This window comes from Hipposideros armiger, unplaced genomic scaffold (genome assembly GCF_001890085.2).
Source record: "Hipposideros armiger isolate ML-2016 unplaced genomic scaffold, ASM189008v1 scaffold_2, whole genome shotgun sequence".
In the NCBI taxonomy this organism is placed as follows: domain Eukaryota; kingdom Metazoa; phylum Chordata; class Mammalia; order Chiroptera; family Hipposideridae; genus Hipposideros; species Hipposideros armiger.
Window position 1 is genome coordinate 8,760,330 of NW_017731352.1, and position 23,299 is coordinate 8,783,628.

Sequence of the window (23,299 nt, forward strand, 5' to 3'; positions counted from 1 at the left end):
AGTGATAGAGGAGTCATAAATGGCTCGGTGCAGAAAACCACCCATCAGTGGGATTTGCTCATAGATTTGCAATGAGAATAAAAATAAGAGACAAGGATGGCTCAAGGTTTAGCAATGATATAGGGTCTTTTAGTTTACAAGACCCTTTCTCATAGTTAATCCATTTCAGCTTCACAGAGAGCTTGCTTTTCAAAGTGTGACAAGCAGACAAGCATCATTGACATTCCTTGGGAGCCTGTTGGAAGTACAGACTCCCAGGCCCACTCCGGATCCCAGGTAATTCATATGTACCTAAAAGTTTGAGAAGCACCGGTCTGAGTGGCAGAAACAATGATGATGATAAAGGTGGCGGTGATGAAGATGATAAAACCACCTCCTAGAGGTTAAATAATTTGCTTAAGGTCACACAGTCAGGATTGTGGGATTCTGACATCACACCCTGTGCTTTCTTCACCACTGCATGTTTTTGAGCTATAATTCCTTCCCTTAGGGGGCTTACAGCCTATAAGGGAACCAGAACCTACACCATGTAACAGTTATTGTCTGAAAAACCTTACTTTTATTGGCGGTCACGATTAGGGATATGGGATAGGCTTCAGTGAGGAGACCAAATTCACCTTGGTCTTAGAGTAGAATTTAGACAAGGAAAAGAACAGAGAGGGTGTGTGTGTGTGTGTGTGTGTGTGTGTGTGTGTGTGTGTGTGTTGGCACTAGGAGGGGGAAGCCATGATGAAGAGGAGTCACATGAACAAAGCCCAGAGCTACCCCTGACACTGATAAATCACCCTCCCCATTACATTCTGCCTACCAGACATATTGATCCTGAACTAATCAAGTAGAAAGAGTCATTGGGGGAAAAACAACGGGCTTAAAAAAATAAATCCCCCTCATACAATTACTGCTCTAGGAGGAGTGAGCTGTGCCCAGCTGATGGCAAATTTGCCAAAGGGCACTGTGGACATGCCAGACAGGGAGGGAGGGGTAAGGATGTGGGAGGACGAGCCCCCACCAGAGAGAACCCGGCCCGCCACTGCTCGGTTTTAGCCTGTCTCCACTACACCAGCCCCAGCGTAACATCTGGGCTCAGTGCAGCCCTGATTTAATAATGTGTTGGGAGCTGGCATTTGCTGCAATCCCACAGCAGCAGTAAATAGTGGCAGGGAAGATGTGTACCAGACCTAATTTGCCCTCTTTTTCTACTTAGAAAGGCACATTAATATTTAATAGAAGAAAAATAATTCATGCAGATTTCAACGCAAAATCCATGAAAAGGCACATTCATAAAAGCTGGGGGGAGGGAAATGGGTCTGTTTCAGGAACGCTTGATATTCCCTCTAAACAAACTAAAATTAGTGATTTATGCACATGGAGGCAACCTAGGCACATTTCATCCATGTGCCTCCTCCTGTATTTTGGTTCCAGGGCTATAAACATCCTCCAACTTTCCACCCAGGCCTTGAGTCTCTGACTCCTCAGCCTGTGCTGGGAACTCAGCAGCAAAGGCAGGGCCTGATGCTGCATGGCTAGCTGGGAAGTTGGGGGAGGGCTGAGTCTTCCTATGTCGTAAATACCTTTTAGGACAACGTTGGGGTCTGGGTTTGGAGCCACCATTTCTGTTAAGTACAGAACAGGTTTAAGAAAGCTAGATGGGGCCGGCCGAGTGATGCATTGATTAAGAGTTGGCTTGGGACGCCAGCTCTGAGCAGCAGGACCCGGGTTCGGATCCCACATGAGGGCCAATGACGCTGCGCCCTCTACAGCTAAGATGGTGAACAACAGCTCGACCTGGAGCTGGGCTGCCGTGAGTAGCCAGCTATGGCGTAGGCTGCAGTGGGGCTGGCTGGCAGTTGGTGTGAGCTGCCGTGAGACCCATGAGCAGCCATCCAATGGCCAGTGAGTGACTGCCTCACTTGGGAAGAGTGCAATGATAATACCAACATGGGCCAGTGAGGCAACGTCCTCCACAACTAGACTGAAGAACAAAAGGACAGCAACTTGTCTGTTCCCCTTCCCCGAGTCCCCAACGCTCTTCCCCTCCCCCAGTTCCCTCCCTCCCCCCAAAAAAAGAAAGCTAGATGGTTGTGTCCCTTAAGAAAGGGCCATATGTAGTGGAACTGGTCTGGGTGAAGAACAACATACCCCACCAGGGCAGGCCCTTGAAAAGAGAGCAAGACGTGTCTCAGACCCTTCTCATCCTCCTTTTGGTAGCTTTCTTCATGGGGCTTCTAGGTAGCCAACCCACTCCTGCTGCACTTTCAACCTTGACTTAATTCTGTAATTAAGAAAAAAAGATCTCTGCCTAAGCTTTCCCCATCCTCCCCACTCCCATCCAAACTTACCAACTTGACATCCTATCACTGCAAGATCCTGCTCTTGGCATCCCAAACTGACATTTGCCCACTGATCCACCCTGTGTGTTCACCGACTCATTGGCGTCACATCCAAGAAAGCACATTTGTATTTTACCATGGGTCTTTCAGAGGTCAGGCCTCACCTTCAAAGACTGGCTCTACTGGTATGACTCGCAGGCACAGTGGCATATTGGCTGGGACATGCATGGGTCAGGGCTTTTGTACCCCTTAAATGTAGACAACATGTAGAGAGGCCCTGGCCCTGCTTCTTTAAAACATATCCTATAATAAGCTGCCATGAGTCTCAACCAAGGACCCCACATCCTCTCCTCTCATGTCACATTAGCTCCCCTGCCACACCAGTGTCATTTCTCTCTGCCTCCTAACAATTACCTTTAAACACTGCCTCACACTTCTACAGCTTGAGACCTCATTCCCTCAGCCTGTGACATGTGCCAACTCGCTTGGATGATGCAAGGACCAGGGAAGTTTAGAAGCAGACAGGTGGGCCCAGCCAGCCCCTTAGAGACAGAGAGTAAATCCCCTGGGCAGAGGGCAAAAACTCAACCCCGTGGGCACAGTCGGTATAGTGTTTAGTCCTTTCCCAAGCCGGCAGAGGTAATTCCCAAGCCACACCAGCAGGTTTTCATTTAGCGCAATTTTGCCTCATTTCCTCTAAAATCATTACAGCAATGATTTAATGTTCAGGGCTGAAAACAACACATCTCCTCCCTTCTCCCTCTCTTACCACGAGCTGCCTTCCCTTGGGGCTGTAAAGGAGACTTCAGCAATGACAGGTCAGAATCATTTAATAAACATAAAGCAACATGGTCTTTGCAGGGCAAATGTGTGACGACATTTTTTCCATGTAAATAATGTAATTTTTGTGATGAAGGGACCTTGGGCCTTTTTTTTCCTATGAATAGGCCTATTATAAGCTGCACCTGACCAAGAATCATTTTAGAATTGTTCTCTCCTGAGCTTTCTACTTGGCAAATATTTCCTGATGCTAAATCACCATAAGCTACATTTTATGTCACTGTGAATTTGCTCAAAGTAAGTTCTATGCACTTCTTTGGATTCTACTTGGAAAGATCCCTCATCCAAGATTTGGCTGATCAAGAGCGTTTTGTTGTTGTTGTTGTAAATCTAGAAGGACGTGGAGGGAACTGAGTTGCAAAGGTAGGGTAGGGTTTACATAGAAAAGAAAAAGTCAGAATCCCTAGGAGTTTTTGCCACGAAAGCAAAGCTTATTTAGAATTTGCTTATTTTCTTAAAACCAACAGGAAAGAAAGAATTGCACTCACACAGTGGGCTGTTCTCCAGCTACAGGCCCAGCGGAACAATTTGCAGGGAGACTAGGTCAGCTCAGCCTGTCTCTGCCTCCAAGAAAAATACTCAGGAGAAAGCTCTAAGCTCTCTTGGGGGCAATATCAGCAGGTAACCACGGATGGAAACTGAGTATTAATTATCCCTTCCTGTGTTTTATATTTTCAGATTTAACAGACTTAACAGACATCGGAAAGCCAGGCATTGATAAAAATGACAGGAAATAATCTTAGTCAATTAAATCGCCACAACGTCAGGCCTAACATCTGTTCTATGAACCCTGTAGAAATGTGTGGCATTAATATTTAATAAAAAATAGCCCTGGTTTGGACTCAATAGCCATTTCACACTGTTCTCCCAGGACATTCACTTCAGATCTTATAACCTTACAGAATTTAAATACATATGTGCCTCCCCTGAGCCGCCTTCCTCCTTAGCATTCAGGGGTGTGCTCAGAGGAAACTTTTCTTTTACTGGACCACACGACTTCCAATCCTACTGCATTTTGCACCAGTTTCTGCTCAAGGAAGTCAGCTGTCACAGGATTTACCTTGGACCACACTCATCTAAATGGGGAGAAATCATGTGAGGTGACAGTAAGCTCTGTATCCCAGAGCTCAGTCCCACCAGCTGCTCTTTGTCCCTGTGGCCACTAGTCCTCACTTGTCTGCCTCTGGGACAGGCTGGGTTCACCAGGGTGTCTCTCAAGCTACCATCTTCTTTTATATCCAGGCAATGGGAAGTGGCCCCAAATGGTTCCAGTGTACCTGGGCACCTGTCACCAATGTGACTTTGCTGTTCTTGGGAATCTCCATTGCCAGTTCCCTTTAGTACCTAGAGTATCTCAAGAGGGGGCCCTAAGAAAAGTAAATCGGGAAGACTCATACTCCTCTCCTTCAACAGTGCCATTGCCTTTTCCCTTCCTTCTTTCTTACATGGAATTTCTATTACTGGGAGACTATAGGGTCAGCCCCATGCTACTCATGGCAGCCCCAGGATTTTCAGATGAAAACCCCCACTTCACAGAGTGAGAGCAAGTATCTTTCCTTTTCCCCAGTAGGCCTGTGTGGGAGTCAATTCTCCAGAAGCCAGTTTTTCCTTCCTTTCCAATCAACCATATTTCCTAGAATCTAAGCCATAGATTCAACTCGAGTTTAGGAGAGTAGTACAGGACTTGCCAAGGCCACTCTCTTGGAACAAAAACAAAGCTTCCTCTACACAAAGCCTACCTGGGCAGAGAGAAGGAGAGGCAAGGTCCACACCTGGTTGGAGGCTGGGGCAGCTGAGGAGATGGAAATGATGTTATCTCAGGTTCAGATCGCATTGGAAGTGTTGGGGTGAGGTCTAAGTCTCACGCCTCTTCCTTCTGGGGCTCTGACTAATTGAGCCACTCGACCCTAGGATCATGAGTGAAAGGGGTGTCAAGGCATCAGTTCTATTATTTATTATTTTATTATTTATTATTAATATCTAAACAAATACTCAAACACCCCCAAAGACCAAGCTCTCTGATAAGACTGGATGGAGGGACACGGCTTGGACTTGGGATGCAAAGTAGAAGCTTCCTTCTCCATCTGCACATCTAGTCCTTGGGACATGTCTGTAAGGAGAATGGAGTCTAGAGAATTGATCCTAACGTATGGCCCAACAGCAGGCAGAGATGCCAGGGCAGAGAGAGAGAGCGGAGGACTTGTTTACTCTGATGACCACATGGAGATAGGAAGTACACATGCCCACCAGCCCTGGACACAGACAGAGGCACCATGCCACACTGAGCCAGCAACCCAATTAACTACTCCATCCCTTGAAATGGAGAGAGCGGAGTAGGAAAAATCCAAAGTGTTCACTCCCATATTCCCTTCATATAGGGAATGGAGAAGTCTCATTTTGAGAATCGTGACAAGGAAGAGAGGAGCCCTATTCTCTACTATGATTTAAGAAAAGTCAAGCCCCAGAATACCTGGGGTTGTGTAAGGCTTGGTTAGGAAGAGAAAGGCTACCCAAGTCTTGGTATGATACTAGGCTGTGGAATAATCCCAAGGGAGAAGGAACTAATCTCTGTACAATCTAAGAAATTCTAAAGCTATAACAAATCACCTTACCTGGAAGGGAGAGGGGAAGGGGCCATTCCACACCCTAGAACGGATCCCCATGCTTCCTCCCTCCGGCCAGCCCCCCACTAACTAGTAAGGAAGTATCTGGCAAAAAGAATATCACTGGAACCCTTTCTCCTCTTTAACAGAGCAGTGACTACACTTGGGAAGTACAATGAAAAACTAAATCTAGCCACATTTTAAAGAAAGTTCTGATGATAGAGACAGCATTCCAGAAAATGAACAATCGCCTTCTTTCACACTAAAATCAAATAACAGGCTCTGGGATAAATGGGTAAAATGTGTGCTTCTGAGTTAATGTACTGCATTGGATTAGAACTGACTTTATTATACAATAAAGATTCATGAAAATTAGCCAAACAAATGTCAAGTACAGAAAAATATTTGCTTTTGTTACTTGAATTTTGACAAATAACTTTTCAGAGTCATCATTTAAAAGTGAAATCTTTCTGCAGAGATGGCACAGAACTGCATTAAAACAACCACTTCAAGTATCGTGAGGCATAGAGAGATCCAAGATGGTGGAGTACATAAACATTGTTCCTTTCCTGCTTCCTTTCCGGAGCACATTAACATTACAACTGAATTACAGAACAATCAACCTGGAGAACCATCTGAAGTCAGGCTGACCAGAAATTTTACAACAAAGGAGATAAAGAAGCAGCTATGTGGAGACTGGTAGGAGGGGTGGAGACTAGAAAGGGGCTGTCCCCAAACCTTTGTGTGGCAGTTGAGAATCAGGAGGGATATCTCAGCTGAGGTAGTTTCCCCCAGAAGAGTGAGGGACCCCAGCCTCACACCAGGCTCCCCAGCTGGGAGTACTGGTGCAGGGAAGAGGAGCAACATATCTGTCTGTGAAAAACAGTGGGGACTCTGACCATCTGGGTGGGACAGAAGGCTGTGGGAAACCCAGACATCCTCTTAAATGGCCCATGCACAGACTCTCTCAGCCCAGGCACTTACCCTGGGTTCTGGCGGAGGGACAGTGGCTCAGAAGGCATCAGAAGCATACAAGGGACAGACTAAGGTGTGTAGCTTCAGGGCAGGGCTGGAGAACAATCACCATTTTCCCTGTGTGGAGTCCTCCCGTGCAGCCAGCAGGCAGGCACCATCTTCCCTGTGTTGAGCCCACCCCCACAGGCCAAATCTGAATCTGATTGGTCCACCCTGCTGCCTCAGGTGGGAACCCTACCCAATTCCCGCAGAAAATCTATCCTAAATTCTCCCAGGTGGTCAAGCAGGTACACAGCTGCCAGCACAAGGGCTTGGCATCTTAATGTGGGTCCATCACCATTTTTGTAGTGGAGGAGTTTCTGAAGTTAGCATAATGATCAGATTTGTTTGACAAATCCCATTTTCCCATTATCTTAAAGTATTTAATATCAATAATTCTTTATCTTAGCTTCAGGTTGATTTTTATTTTGCATAATGTCTTAAATCTTTAGCTTCTGGTTCCTCAGCCACAGTCTCTCCCAACCAAGAAGTTAAAAATCCTTAGACACTCATAACAGCTAACATCATTGAGTGCTTACTATATCGGAGTCACTTTGTTACATCCTTGACATCAGTCATCTAATTTAATCCCTACAGCTGCCTGATGAAGGCACAGATATTATTGCGATTTTGCAGATTAAAAAAAAATGAAGCAAGTAGGGGCTAAATGTCTGCCTAAGATCACACAAAAGTAATAGTAGAGATAGAAATAGAACTCAGACTCCTCAAGACCCAAATGCTAGTCTAAAGCAATGCACAATCCTCTGTCCATCAACCCCTGTAGGTGAAATATGCTCCTGTGCCCCAGGTAATCCTCAGCTCACCCTAAGGAGGCTTTCAGATCTCAATGTGTCAGCCTTGATTTGCTCAGGAACTACACCCAGCAGAATCTGGGAGAAGCTTGAAAGGGACTCAGAATTTACCTCTTTTTCAAAGAAAGAAAAATCAAAGGGAAAAAATGTTAGCAAAACATTTCTTTATTTCTTCACTCTTTGAAGGGAAACCATAAAAATGGCTGCCCATAAAAGGTTTTCACCTCACAAGGGAAGACTGGATTGAACAGGGAGGAAGCAGTCATGCCAATTAAATAGGAACTTCTCAGAATTCCTTGCAAGTGGTGACAGAGAAAGAGCTAGCTTTCTATGCACTCCATTTTCTACCACTAGAGTCAATGGTTTTAAGTCCTTACATTTGTAGGGCATTTTGTCTTTTCAAAATAGTTTCACATTTCAATTTTTATAGCCTCCCTGTAAAATGTACAGTAGGAACTTTCAACCCATTTTACAGATGAGAGAATGCAAAGTCAAATTTTGATTTGCTCAAGGTCACTACTCAGAGAGAATGATGACAGAATGTAAGAAGTCTCAGAAGAAGGTAAGCTAAAAGAATTTTCTCTTTCCTAAATTTTCTCACTCCCCCTTTGTTGGGATTAGGGATTAGGAATAATTTAGGCCAATGTTAAAAGAGTTTGTGTCCTGACATCTTCCCTTTATTCCCTGACTAGTGTCCCTCTCCTCTGGGGTCTCTGGCGTTAAGCCTCCCTCATCCCCCCACGCAGGTATCTGCCTAGGTCTGTTCAACTCTCACAGTGCTCCATCAATCAAAAGATATAAGTTCTTCAGAGACAAAGGAGCCAAGGTAGGTGTTCAGGAGAAAGGGATCTAAAATAATTAATTCACAGTGAAGCATGGAGGTTTATTAGCCTTTAACATTTTTAAAAGTTGTGGCATTTTTTTAGAAGATGAAATTAGTTAGCTCTCATGAATCTCTATTTGTTCATTTAACTGAAATTCTCTGAATTAAAATGAAGAAATTCAGGTAACAATTTGATACACATTTCTGAGAGTCTAAACTAGGAACTGATTGCAAGATACATTGAGTTTCTCATGGTTTCTTCCTTTCTCCTCTCTAGTTCCAGATTCAGATATGTTAAAAAATCTAAATTACAACTCCCGTGAGAGTAGCACCATGGCATTGGTGGAGGATAGGACACACAAAGAACTCTAAATTCGGAGTTTATAAACCAGAGACTGTCCTTCAACACTCCATCACTCCCTGGGACAAGGATACAAGTATGCTAATGACAAAACAGGAAAATATCAAACAGTGTTAGCTAAATACCCCACCCCACCCCTCCCACCACCCAATGGAGAGAAAAAAAATACAGCATACACATTTCTGTACTTCAATAAGAAGAAAACAGTCACCCAAAACATTTTCTAAATATTACCTTGAAATGTTAAATAATTCATTTTCTAAAGAGGCTGTCTACGTGTCTTTCAGTTTTACACTTCCATGTAATTTCCAATTCAGCCAGTCTACCAAAGACTAAAGCAGCTGGCCAGGAGATTATACCACTAATATATAAGCAGGATCATTTTTAAGGTTAATAATCTGCAGATGGATATGTGTTTTTCCTCCAAGCCTCAGAAACACTTTAGGATGTTAGAGTGTGAAAACAAAATGAAGGAGAGCAGATTGACCCATATACTCAGGAGAAAATTAACCAAACTAATTAACTAGCGGAGTGGTAATTATAGCTTCCATTTATTGAATGACACCATATGCCATGTGCTGAACATGCATATCTCATTTAATCATCACAGTATTGCATAGGAAGCATTATTATGTCCACATTACAACAAATAAACAGGGACTCAAGCAGGATAAGTAATTTGCCCAAGGTCATATGATTAACTCAAGATTAGAATCCAGATTTGCCTGATTCCAAAAACCTAAACTCAACTATTGTACCAGCTAGAAGTCCATAAACTCTTCGTTCTCTGGACATATTCTCAAGGGTCCAAAATAATTATCCATGAGAATTTTGAGATTTTTTTTCTCTTTGACTAAGAAGATGATAGATTGTAGGGTATGCCCAACTCAGAAGTACCTTGCTCGGGCACTCAGGAAAATACCACAGCTAGCAGATTCACTGGGTGGGTCCTGATTTCCTATGAACCACTTAGAAATGCTGATTAGCAATAAACATAGTAACAAATGCACAACAAATACTTTCTCTGTCCTAATTTAAGCAATAATTGGATTAGATATTCACTTAATGTAGGTTTAACTAACAGTGCAGTACTAACCCTTCCCTCCAATGAATAAAACAGCTAATAGAGTGAGTAGGAGATACCTCATTAAAATGAGCACTTAAGAATCGCTCCATGCAGAGTTCAGGCTAGGAGAAAGGTCCAATTATCCTGCACTAGCAAACTAGGGCCTAAAGTTTTTAAAGTAATTTTCTACAGCATTCTTATGCAGCCAGGCTTGCTCTCCATTAAGAGTCACTGACATCAAAACAGAGAAACGAATAAAATGTAGGATTGAACTTGACATATTTTTGAACTACTGAACATAATGCACACAATTTTATTTCAAAAAAACATTATCAATCACAAATTGTATTTAGCCTTTCTATATAATTTTTTTTTGATGTTAGGGTTACATAAAAGCTATAAGTGAACAGAATTTTTTCTTATGTATTGGGTTGTCAGAAAAGTCATGACATATTTTGTCTATGTTTTTCAAAGGTCATTTATTTATATAAAGAACAAAGATCAATCAATGATATATTGCCCGTTTTGTTCGATAACCTTTTGCCATCTTTCAATGAGCTTCATAATTCCTCGTTCATAGAAGGACCTGTCTTTATTTGCAAAAAACTATACAAGGTGCTGATTTACAGCCTCATCTGAATTGAGCGTTATACTATACAAGGAGTTTTGAAGAGAGCGAAACAAGTGGAAGTCTGATGATGCAAGGTCAGGCGATTATGGCGGGTGTGGCAACACATTCCATCCAAGCTCCAATAATTTTTGATGGGTGGCCAAACTTGTGTGTGGTCTCGCGTTTTCGTAATGGAACAGAACTCCTTTACAATTAACAAGCTCTGGATGTTTCTGGATAATGGATTCATTCAAACTGCCCAATTGCCAACAGTACACATTTGAATTGATTGTTTGGTTCCCTGGGAGGAGCTTGAAAAACACAACACTTTTAAAATCCCACCACACTGAGAGCATAACCTTCCTCTGATGAATGCCTGCTTTCGATGTCGTTTGAGGCAAATCATCACGTCGGGACCAAGACTGTTTGCGAACCACATTGTTGTAAACAATCCACTTCTCATCACCAGTTATCTTCAAAAAAGGATCGTATTCCTCACATTTAATGAGCATATTGCAGATATTTTATACACACTCTCAAATGAACTTTGAGTTCATGCAGAGCCCATTTATCCCAGCTTCTCCAGCATACGTATCCCAGCTTCTTCAAGTGGTCGCGAACACTTGAATGATGAATGTTCAATGTTTCTGCAATCTCTCATTTCATGTAACGTGGGTTTGACTCGATCAATGCCTTTATTTTGTCGTCATCAACCTCAGTGAGCCTCTCTGACAGAGGAGCTTCGTTGAGCTCAAAATCACCAGCACAGAATTTTGTGAACCATCGTTGGAACTGACATTCTTGTAGAGCATTGTCACTATAAACTTTATGCAATTTTTCACAAGCTTGATGCGCGTTCTTCCCTTTATGGAAGTAAAAGAGTAAAATATGGCAAAAATGCACGGTTTGGTCTCCCATCTTCATCTTATTATAAAATCTCCAAAACTCAACCAAATCACTCAATTTTTTTTAGAATGAAGCTAGAACTGTCAGCTGTCAAATGACATAGCAGTAACATAGATGTGAATGACTCTAGTACTTCCAAAAATGAACTAGTGCCATCTGTCGCAAACATGCATCATGACTTTTCTGACAACCCAATATGTACTTACCTAAAACAATTATTAAATACAATGGTCCAAGAGACCTTTTTTTCCCCTTTGAGAAGGGTCCTGTACATGCTCAAGTTTGAGAAACACAGATATTGGTCATATCCTCCTTCAGATGTGTTGATAAGGAGAAACCAACCAAGAAAAGTATTTACTATCAGGATAGACTAGTCTCTAATGATGACTGAACCCTGAAATCTCCATGATTAACAAAACAATAATTTATTCCTCATTCGTGTCGTTATTAAAGGCAAATGAGGCAGTTCTCAGTTCTCCTTGTTGTTTCTCCTCTAAGAGTGACTCAGGACACCAAGCTGTCTCCAGTGGACCGCTCTGTCATCTCAGTCTTCTCTGCTGCTATCCCACCCTCCTGTAGATCAGGAGAGAGAGAGAGAGAACATGAAGAATTTACACCCTTTGCCAGTTGTAAAAACAGTCATGGGGATGTAAAGTACAGCATAAGGAATATATCAATAATTTTATAACTATGTATAGTGTCAGGTGGGTGATCACTTTGGAAGTTGTATAAATGCAACTGCTATGTTGTACACCTGAAACTAATATAATATTGTATATCCACTATAATTGTATTTTTTTAATTTAAACAAAAATGAACTCATACCAGCTCATAATTGTGTCAGACAAGAAGTGATACCTCTCACTTGTGCTCATACCCCCACTGGATAGAACCACTCATATGGTCTCACATTAAAGCAAGTAAAACTGAGAACTACAGGGGAGCTACAGGGAATGTTTGGGAAACACGAACTATCTCTGTCACAGCAAGAAATCAGAAATGAAGAGAAAACAAGCTCAAAACTGTAATATGGATTCTTTATTAAATAATATTTTATTTATAAAGTTTGATTTATGCACCTTTCCAAAACTTATCTGTGGTATAAAAAGCATACATCCGATTCACTAAACATTATTTGAGTGGCAATTACCTCCCTGGCACTGAGAATGTAGGGATTAATCAAAAAGAAGTAAGTTGAAAGAACACCCCTGTTATCGAATAATTCAGATCTAAGGATTTGTGAAGACAGAATGGTGTTAGCTTTAATCTTTGAATGCAGCGCTCCCCAGCATTGCCCCAAGCTCCTGTTCTTTGGAAAGAACTTCTCTGAGGTAAAGCACTAAGAGAAAGATGAGCTCAAATGGATTAGATTTACATCAAGCAATGTCTACCCTCACGACTGATTGATTAAAAGCTTATGTAAAATGTCATGATTAGTCAAGTGTGATGGAAATGCAGAAGAAATAGATATTCTTAATAAAGGGCTGCCAGAGAAGAAGGAGCCATGGGGTCTAGTCCCCAATAACTACCATCACACACCAAACCAGGTGGGTCATCTCAGTGCCACTGGCATCAATTGCCTTTGTCTGTGAAATGGAGATAATGCTGCGTTGCCTGCCTTCCCCGCTGAAGGTGGGCAGTGGGCTAAAGTAACACAGGGAGATGTCACCGGGAAGTGATCCAGGTGAGTTAAAAGGAGAGAGTAAGTTTTGATCTGAGACTAATTATGCTCTAACTGGCTGCTCGCATGCTTCTTGCCGTCCTCAGGGTAAAACAAAGTTAGAAAACAGGGGCGCCTCATCCTCTGCAGCAGCCCTTTTCTGTGTCCTGTTAGTGGCCCCTGCTCTGTCGCTCCTCAAGGCACACAGCACTGCCATTACCTCTCCAAGTTTCCTTTTAGCAAATCCTACTCCCAGGAAGGAGCTGATAAATGCATGTTCTTACTAAACAGGTGGGACAGAGACAAAGAAATATTTACTAAGCACCCACGACATACCAGGTAACATGCTGGGTGCTGGCTTACAATGGCGAGTAAGATATAACCCTGCACTTAAGTTCACAGTGCTCTGAGAGAGTCAAAAAGTAAAAACGCTGCTTTTTTAAGGGAAAGAAACCTAGAAGGGAGCACCCAGGAGGCTCCACAACCTAATCTCAGGGATCAAGCTCCCCTTTAGGCTTGATTGATGAGCGTGCAGTAAGAACTGACTAAGAGAAATTTCTATTCCCACAGAAGCAAATTCTTAGAATAAATTTCTAATTATGTAGTTTCAGGAATTTGGAAATCAAGAGAGACTCCTATCTGAAGAGACAGAAATGGCCTTTCCGGGAAATCCTAAATCAGTGTTTCTTAAGGAGAACTGACTCTGGGTGGTGAACACACAGTGTGATATATAGATGATGTATTTTAGAAATGCACCCTTAAAACCTATGTAATTTTACTAACCATTGTCACCCCATCAAATTTAATTTTTAAAAATGAGAGAAAAAAAAAGAAGACCCTGTGAACCATCCTCATCAGAATCACCTGGGAAACTTGTTATACTGGTAGGCCCAGTCCTGCAGTTATTAAGTTCAAATCTCAGGGAGATACAACTCTCTACAGAATACTTATATCAACTAAAATTTGGGAACCAATCTCTAAAATCATACTATGTGAGCCACAACCTACACTTCAGATAGACCAGATGTGACTAACCCTAACTTATTCTTCGGAATAACTTAGGTTGTTTTTTTAAATGTTTTTTATTGATTCCATTCTTATAGATATTGATTTTATTCATCTAGGATTTGGCATTCACATTTTTTAAAAGCTCCCCATCCAAGTGATTCAAATGGGGAAAAAAAATTGTTCTCAACCCATTAAGCAATTCCCTGCTCTCAGAATCAACTCTTATCTCTGTAGTAATGTCATTGTTTGCGTGAACCAATTAACAGTGTCACAGGATCCATAGTCAACACTGTGTGACCTGTGACTTGTAACTTTGTGACCCCCAACTCTGAGGCAGTAAAATCAGCTAAAATTCACTTGAAGAAAAGACAATTAGTAATAGGTTGTGTTTTTGATGAGCTTTATCTTCACAGGGCTATTAATTTCAGCAAGAACTATAGCTGGAATTAACCTTTTAAAAATACAGAGGATATCTGCTAAAACACAGCCAATGTGAACACATGCATTTATTTCTATACCTTCCTCAAATCAAGCTAAAAATATAGTAAAGGAATAAGCTCAGAAGGAAAAAGAAAAAGGGAGAGGACAGCAGTGGGGAAGAGATACCAACAAATCTTGGGAAACATCAGGAGTATGGAGAAATTAGCTGAGAAATCAGAGTAGCAAGTGCCCATGGAGGGGGATACAAAAGAAGTGTCATATGATAACTCGGAGACATTTAGGTAAGTGGTACACTTTATATGCAGGACACAGAAGAAAAAGTACTACAGAATCTGGCAACAGTGAACCTTGTTAGCACATTTTGGGGAGCAAACTATAGCTGGTGGCTTGCAGAGAGGTAAAGCTGGACCAGCCCTGCCAAATTACTAACCTCAACAATTCAGATTTTATGTCCTAGGGAATTAGGATATTTAAAATAGTTACAGTTGGTAGGGACTCTTGAGAGAATTCTGAGCTCTACCTGTGGGGTATATATAACTGTCTCCCATGAATGCCTCAAACACAGCTCCATCATTTAGTTAGGCCAGGTCTGCTCCATTTTCCTTGTTAGCATTTCTCAGAAGTAAGTACATGTACTCAGAAGAGCTAAGAAAGGAAAGGAAGAGTCCTCCCACTGGGAAAAACGAAATGTAAAATCTTTTTTAACAGGTTCAATTAGACTCCCAGATTCTCCCCATCATCCTTTGATTTCAAGTCAGGGAATTGCTTGGTGGTGTAGGAAACTCCCCCACATACACACATTGGAATTGAAGTCAGAATGTTAGTGTTATATATAAATTTTGATTTACAATAAAAGTACTGGTGGGAGAGGAAACGTGTGTATGCGTGAGTGTGTGTGCAAGGGCAGGGGGTCTGTCAGAGACCCAAATCTTTATGTTAGTAGGAAGTCAATAGGTAATGTCTACATTTGGTAAATCAAAAAATAGCACATAAAATATCATTTATAAGTATGGTAATAAATACCAGCAGCGACAGCTAAAACAATTAAAAGCAGTTTTCCCTGGGAAACTTGATCTGATGATAGGCCTGGAGAAGGGCTCTACTGCTTTTTTTATAAGTCTTGCATGACTATTTAACTTTTAAAATTATGTGCATGCTTTGCTTTGATTGAAAAACAACAGAGACAGAAACACATCTCCAAATCTTTACAGTGGGTACTTTAGGCAAAATAATGATTTTTGTTCTATTGATTCACATTTTCTAAGTATGCATTTTTTTAATTAAAAAATAATCAATATGTTAATATTGTAAGTATGTTAAACAAATAAGGATATAACATGACCATACATGCCTGGTACAAACATATATAGGTACACATATACATGCACATACATATATGTACCTATATGTACATATGTGTGCATACATGTGCATGCACATATACACGTGTATATATACACATAGGTTTATCTGTCATACACAAATACTTTAGGTGTTTTCTCTCTTACGTGGTCGAATATTCATTAAAACAAATTTAAAGCCTGGGGATATTTGTCCAAAGAACTCCGTTTTCTTTGCACACCTTCTCCTGACATTCCAAGATGTATGTCAAGGGGAACAGTATTAGCAGCAGGTACCCCTCCAGTGGGGAGATGCCTTGCCCTTCACTCTCCCCTCCCCTTCTCACCTCACTAAGACATGCACTTCAAAGTCTGCATGATGCACTTCACTGCCTAAGTCGGTGGGTCAGAAGCAAACAACTGGAAATCAAAACGTTTGAAATGAGCCCCTTAAGAGTCCAATTCAAAGTTCTTAGAACAAGATGATAGATATAGATAGATAGATAGATACATACATACATACATACGTAGATATATAGATTAGATAGATAGATAGATAGATAGATAGATAGATAGATAGATAGATAGATAGACAGATACAGGTAGAGATACAGATATGACCCCCTTTGTCTGAGAACTGATCCCTTATGTGTTTTCTACTGCTCTGGGAGAACAGAGAAGACGGGACTTAGCGCTCTCCTTCCCTGGTGTATCTCTGGCTGTTTGTGAGATACTGATTATTCTACTGGAGTGAAAAGCAGCCATCTCAGAAGTGGGTGGGGTTGTAAATGGTTTGGAGTTGGTCTCGACAATCACTTCCCAAACCCTCACTGCTTGTCCTGGGGCAGAAGGAGCCCTGCGAGCAGAGTGCTGTGCTCATCCCCACCATGGAATGGGGTTGTCTGGATTGGCACATGTCATACAAAGATTTCTCCCAGGATTGTTCAGAATAGTGCACGTGGGTGTCAGGGAGATGGTTGCTGGTTTTGTGGGACCACTGAAAGCTCAAGGGATGTCACTCTAGTATGGTGGTTCCGATTACATGCTCTGGGCTGCCTTTGTGTGAGTCCCAGAGCTTCCCTTCATCAGCTAAACAATCTCAGGTGTCTTAAGCCCAGTGTCTGCATTTGTAAAACCTGCCTGATGGAATTGTTTCAAGATGGAGTGAACAAGTGTACCTGAAATGCACCAACATTGCCTGACGTGTCCAAAATATTCAACAGGTGTTTGTTATTTTTTTATTTAAATCTGCTAAGTTGTCAGAGTTTTCCTATCATATGTATGAGCTCTGCATGAAGGCCTGGGAGGGAGCCAGTGAGTGTATTATTACCATCTCCATCTTACCAACGAGGAGACAGAGATTCATACAAGCAAGTGAGTTGCCTGGTTTGCACACAATGAAGCCAGGACTTTTCCCCAGAGCTTCCAAATCCATAGCCACACCCTTCCCTGAGCCAGAAGAAGCACCTGAACTCCAAATTCATATCTCATCACGTTGCTATCAAAAGCATGTGCTGGCCTAGTGTGAAATTAAAATCATCAAGGATCTTTTCATTGACCAGGGTCTCATCTGCTGACAAGCCTGAGTGCCAGAATCGTGGCCCAAAAGGAGACAAACTAGAGTTGAGTCCAACTCTGACAATGTAGGTTCAGGCAAGTGATTTACTCTCTCTGGTCTCAGGCTGCTAATCTGTAAATCAAGGGGGTTAGACAAGAGGTCCCTAGGTGATCAACTCTGAAATGCACGATTCTTTAACCTATGTTTCCTCCTTTTAACAACTTGGTCTTTGAAGGACAGACATACCCAGAAAAGATATAACAAACCCAGACAGCTCCTGTACCCTTCAACAGGCAGCGTGCTGGTGGGTGGGAGTAGTGAGCTACTAACCAAATGGGCAAGCACTAGGGATTGTAAATTTCGAAAGCCAAATCTCAACAGCCAGATAGAATCTATCTCCAACCCTAAAGAGTTTTCCCGTTCACTCTCAGAGGATCTGAAAGAGACTTAGGAATCAATCCAGTCCTCTCATTTCACAGATCAGAGAATGGAGACAATGGGAAGGTCAATGCCTCCCCCAAGACGACACAGTGAATTAGCAACAGAGATGTGACTTGAACCCAGGGCTCCAGGCTCCTCGCCCGTGTTCTTTGCACCGTGTTGGGCTTTATTCTGCAGGTTTAGCAAATCCGCGTCAATGGCTCAGATGTCTCCCCGCCAGGAGACAAGCCGTGTAGGGATCAAAGCACATCTGTGAAACTAATGACAGTCTAATTCACTATTGGCAGAAACGTGGGAGATTTGGGGAGAAAATTGCAACAGACTGTTACAGACCATTCTGCAGCACATTGTTGAAAAGGGAAAACACCTCTTAGATCACAAAGCATCACTGAGCGGGGGAGCCAACATTCCCAGCTCACTTCCCATTCAGTTCCTTCCGATGGCTGCTGGGTCCCCCAGACCAGCATGCTCCAAACACACATCTGCTTCCAGGCTGGAGAAACGATAGCCAGGGCTCCGCTGGACGCGTAATAAATTTATTTTTTCAAAAGCAGAGTTAAGAGTTGAACTGGATAAACTACAAACTCAAGTAAGCATGATGCAATCAACCTCTCCATGTTCCAAAAAACAGCCACGGTTCCTGACAGCTAGACAGCTATCTTTCCAGGCTTTTCCCAGCCTCGCTAGCTATCATCTGAGTTCCAACTCACCTCCTGCGAAGGAAAAGCACAGTAGTATTCTTACTTCATTGACGGAACAAGTTTATGCTGACCACTTTCTAGATGCCAGGGACTATACGACATCATCTCAGGAGTTAATTCTGTTAACTAGAAACTATTCTAGTTTCTGGTTTGATTATCAAGGCCACCCACTGACCATAAATAGAATTCAGGTGTAGCGTTCAACAGCCCCTAGGCCCAAACCCAAAGCCCCTTCCCCTTTCTGGCTATAACACTTTATTCTCAAAGGTCCTTAACGACCACATGGTACTTATTTTTTTTTAAACACCATCATTATCTAAATAGGTCATATACATGTGTGTGTGTGTGTGTGTGTGTGTGTGAATGAATTAACATTTCAATTTCAGGTACTTTCTTTCCTTATTTAACTTTTATTATGAAAATTTAACACACACAAAAGTAGACAGAATTGTATAATGAAACTCCATGTACATGTGCCTATCATCCAGGTTCAACAGTTACCCACATTTTTCCCTTGTTGTGTCTTTCTTTTCCCCTTACTAACAATAACAAACCATGTTTTAATTATGCATTTCTTCACGATGCCCTCATCTAGGTTAATCATACATTTCCATTTGCCTGTGATAGTCACAGAACAGTTGTTAGTATTGACTAATATCCGCTCATAAGCTTTACAGCCCCTTTCATTTTCAGAAGCAACTTGGTTTGGATGATAAAGTCTGTGGTGCCTTACCTACAGGCAGCACTATTAGTTTGAGGCATTTACGGAAATGGCTATATCTTATAAGGTTTGTTATTACTCAGTGTTGTCCTGCTCTTCCAAACTCTTCCCTGAACTTCAAGAGTGGAAAGCTTGGGAACGACAATTCACAGATTTCCTTGCTAAATTCCACCACTGAAAGAGCCTCACATAAGACTAGGGAGGCAGAAGAGAAACAACAAATTATTCTCTGGTAGCAGCAGGCACGTAGACATTGGGAGATAGTAGACGGCAGATGTGGACTTTTTCCTATATGGCTGTAGACAGGCCAGATGATAAGTGGCAGCTCCCCGCTATTCGCAGTCTTTCCGAATTTCTTGCAAGTGACCTTACCTTTGATCCTCAGATTCCATCTTTATATAGGCCACCACTTCCCTTCATGAAGCCTCTTCCATCTTAAAATACTACAGTGGATTCCATTTTCCTGATGAAATGCTGACTGAAACTGTTAAAGAGTGAATTCACACTTCTTGAGTTTGCTTAGGTTTTGAGTATTGCCCGCCAGGAGCTCAGCAGCATACATGACTTTCCATGTTCTGACCATCATCTACTCCACCACCCCAACCTCAGCCACTCCAGTCATATCTACAGCTGATAACTTGCCAGAATACCATCCTGTGTTTCATTTCCATGTCTTTTCTCATGCTTACCTACAATTCCTTCTTTGCTTTAGCCTGCTGCCCTGGGCTAGCTTCTACTACTTGTACAAGAAGCCAGATCCTTCCTTCTCAAGAATGTTCTCTCTGATCCCTCACCAGGCTCGTTGCATGTCCCTCCTCTGTGCTCCCGCAGTAATCCAATATGTCACAGGGAATGTATGCTTTTAAACGTATGCTTCCACATGCTCACAAATGTGTGCTTGAAATGTACGTCCTCCTTGAGTGCAAAGTCCTTGTTCTGTATCCTTGTACCTAACATAGAGTTTGATCCATAGTAGACACTCATAAAATACTTGGGAAATAAACAAATGAATGAGTAGTTCCTCACCTACTTCAGCAGCTTGAGGTTAAAGAATCCTGCATCTAAAGGGGACAAGGTCACCTCAGCATTGAACCCCATGCGCAGGTCTCTTTAGACATGCACTGCCCAACATGTAGTGGCCACTACCCCCATATGGCTATTGTAAATTCAGTTTCCTAATCACACTGGCTGTATTTCAAGTGGTTGATAGCCATGCATGGCTAATGACTGGATAATAATACTGGATAGATATTAGATACAGGACATTTTCATCATTACAGAAAGATCAATTGGATAGTGCTGGTCTCTAGAACTAGTGGAACAGAAGAACCATCTCAAGAGGCAGAGCTAGTAAAAAGTCTTCTCATCTGGATCCACTTGGAGATGACACATTTTTAAAGGCTGATTCAGGGACAGAATGATCAGAGATAAACTAACACTAAGGGTATGGGCTCTAGCAAGAGGATGAGAATCTCCATGCGAGCTGACATTTATTGGGCATTCTGTGTATAGCAGCCACTGCCGTAAGTACTTTACACATGTCTTATTTAAGAAAAATAACTTTATGAGTTAAGTACAAACTCACTATCCCTTAGCTACAATTCCAGAATCCAAAAAGCCCTGAAAACTACCTAGTTTTGTCATAAGTTTGCCACAAGCTTACTTGGCAATAAAATCTGATCTGCATTTTAACTGCTGTAAGCCTATTCCTAATCTTTATTTAGTGTGAATGGTCATCTATTTTGCTCATAATGGATTATGAATAGGTTACAGTATATAATATAAATATTAATGGATTACAGGATACCACCCAGACCTTGCCCTTGCTGGGGATTTAATGTAAAATAGGGCATATGTACTAATTTGCTTTCCTAAGATATGAAAAAAATTGAATTCTAGAATACAGCTAGCCCCAAGGGCTTCAGATAAGCAATTGTGGGCCTATATTTTTATTTTCCTATTTTGTAAGTGAGAAAACAAAACTTGGAGCAGTTAAGGCACTTGTCTCAAATCATAGAGACAGGAAGTGGGGAGCAGAGTTTTAACCCAGACCATCTACACCCAAAGCCCACTTGTTTATATCCTCCCTCAACTGTTGTTGAAATAGAAAGCCAATTTATACAATTAGCCCCTGCTACAAATGAATAGCAGAAGCCAAGCTACAGAATCTGCAATTAGAGTAAAATACACATTCCAGAGAGTTCCTCAGGACCGTAACCAGCCCCATAGCCACAGTCTCAACTGACTGTATTAGACTCACCATTGTTTAATATACATGGAAGCAATGTGTATTTAGTATTTGCAGTAATTCAAAGGAAACTGAACCTTGATATTGAGTTCTCCAATAAATTACAGTAACTAACATTTTCAGGACCCGGTTATTTCATTCAAAATACCCCAGGGCAGGGGGTCCTCGACAAGAGAGAAGCAATGGAAAAATATGCCATCTAACAAGCACAGCTTCTTTAATCACAGCTGAGAGCAAAGACTCTGGGACTGAGAGGCCAACCCCGTTTCCTTTATCACAACCTTGCTGAGAAAGCGAATGCCAGGAAAGCCCTTGGAAAGTGGGGGCCTGGCCTCTGGGCTCACATGAAACCATGGGCATGGAATCAGCCGCCATGCCAGTGACATGGCTCCCAGGCAGGGCAACGGAAGAAGCATCCAGGCATCCTCGGGTTGTGTTAAGATGTCATTACAGAGCTGGGGAAGAGCACCCGTTACTTTAGCAATATTTTGCAGCATGGATAACTCTCTTATCTGGAATTGTTTAATTAGTTAATGAGGTCGGGGAGCAGTTCTTAGGGATCATTAGTTAAGGTTTAACACATGAGACTGCAGTAAATTCTCACTTGGAAGCGTCAGCACATTTCCCTTCTCTTTGATGGAGCACCAGAAGCCGTTACAGTGAGCTTTCTGACACGCTGTCTGAAACGCTCCCCTCAGGAAAGTTTGTTTTTCCAAATTCTCAGCCAGTGAGGCTCTGAGACAAAGTAGGGAGAAAAAGCCATGGTAAGGGTTTAACATGCAGAACTGGGGAGGGGCTGGCAAGGCCTGAACCAGCCTTTCTCACTACTTCTATGTGGGGCTCCTAACGATGAGGTTCGAGTAGCCCGGTGCGCCCTGACACCTATCCCTGTGGAAACTTAGAGAAGGCTGTTCATCCACACTTGTTTTAGAACAAAGGAAATATGCTCTTGTGGCCCAAACAAGGAGTAAGCTGCCGGATCCTCATTCAGGCGGGGATTAGCACCGTCCGTCCAGGTAAAATACTGCTGCCTCACTCCATCTGAAATGTTCTTTACCCCCCAAAAGCACAGTGAAAACTCACAAATCACTCATGTACATGCCCTTGAGTCCTTCATGGAGGGAAATGACTTCAAAAGATTAGATCAGTTGATACTTCAGGAAGCCATTAGTTCCAGATGAACACAAATTCTCTATTCCACACAGAAAGTTCAGACACAGGCGTGCCGATCATTGCCACGATTAACTCCAGGGAAAGAAGCCGGATTCCTCACCTGGAAGGACTGTCCTTTTAGGGTCAACAGAGCTCAGCTCTGCATAATTCTGTGGGACGGTCTGTTCCAAGAGCCATCACTGTTAGCGAATCTGCCCCGGTCAGGCACAGTGAGAGCCTCAGGATGGAAACCCAGTCACTGTGGGGACTCATGCCTAACAGGGGATGTTTTAGTCCAGTCCAGGTAAAAATAACAAAAACAACAAAATGTAAAGGAGACACACCTCAAGCTAATAACCACCCTCTCTTTTGTATACAGAGTGTTTGAACTCTTTGCTCCATACTGCTAAGATTGGAAAGGAGAACTTAGGAAGACTTAGAGAGTGTATCTTCTAAGTTTCTGACCTAAAGGGCTGAGATATCCGCCTTTCCTCCTCACCATCCTTTCCGGCAATACCACAGACCAAGAGTAGTAGGCTCCTCTGAGCTAAAACTCAAGATTTAGAAACATAAAGCCCCGTGGTGCTCACTATTATGGTTTTCAAGTGGTGGTATATAGAATGTGCTAGTGTGGGAGTTAGAACCCACTGAGGGATCATGGCAA